Source organism: Tympanuchus pallidicinctus, unplaced genomic scaffold (genome assembly GCF_026119805.1).
Source record: "Tympanuchus pallidicinctus isolate F22 unplaced genomic scaffold, pur_lepc_1.0 scaffold7, whole genome shotgun sequence".
Classification (NCBI taxonomy): Eukaryota; Metazoa; Chordata; class Aves; order Galliformes; family Phasianidae; genus Tympanuchus; species Tympanuchus pallidicinctus.
This window is the reverse complement of record NW_026294791.1, coordinates 15758267-15759267: the sequence shown is the minus strand read 5'-3', so window position 1 is coordinate 15759267 and position 1001 is coordinate 15758267.

Sequence of the window (1001 nt, the reverse complement as noted above, 5' to 3'; positions counted from 1 at the left end):
GGGGTGCACATCAACACAGGTGGCATAGTTCAGCTGCCAATAAACCAGGAGAGGTTTGTTCTGAAGGGTCACTGTCATTGTTCCCTTGCCCAGATGGTTACAGGACTGGAAATCTCACCAGAAATGAGCAAATGACCCTTTACAAATGGATTTCAAGTGAAAATGCTCAAATCAGCAAGCCTAAATCCGCAGCAGCAGAAGGATCCTTCTTATCACTGGTATACATGGGGCAAAGAAGCAAGCAGCAATAGTAAGCAAACAGTTACACAATCCCCATCACTATACTATGAGACATATACAGTTATCCCAACTTGGAGGAAGTGTCTTCATCTGCTTTCTATCCAGCACTAGCAATGAAGCAAGCAGCTACTTCTTCTGTTAACATATGGCAAGACTGTATGTCATGACTTCAGAAAGAACTCTCCTGCCCTCCTCTCTTTTTCATCTTCTCATAATATTTCCAAAGTACTTGAACATACAATCTCCACTGTTGCATTTTCAATTTGAGACATAATATGCTTGTAGTTTTTACCACAGAGCAGGCAAAGCCGAATTAAATTACTTCCCTCTCATATCAGTAAAGGCTTCCTTGTGTAGAAATTTCAGGGGGGGGAACAACAGATTTTGAGAACCTATTAGATGCTGTTTAATAGCCATGTTCAGCTTTATACCATCTCATTTTGCAAACAGCTCCCTTGCAGGAAGGAGCTCAAAAATAATGACCTGTCACTGACTTTACGGTTGTTTATTTTTATCCACATATTCTAAGGCAAGCTTTCGCCATAAAGTCAAGCAAAAGCAAGGGCTTTCTATGCTTGATGCACAGCAGAAAAAAAAAATATATTGTATTCAATACAAAATGTGTAAAGCTTTGAAGAGTCAAAAACAGTGGCATTTTTCTAAGCAAATGGCTCTTCTTTTGAATGTTAGCTTGTTTTTTCAAAACTGGTTTATACTTGTTTATATACTTGCTTATATACTTTCCTTGCCACAGTGGCCAC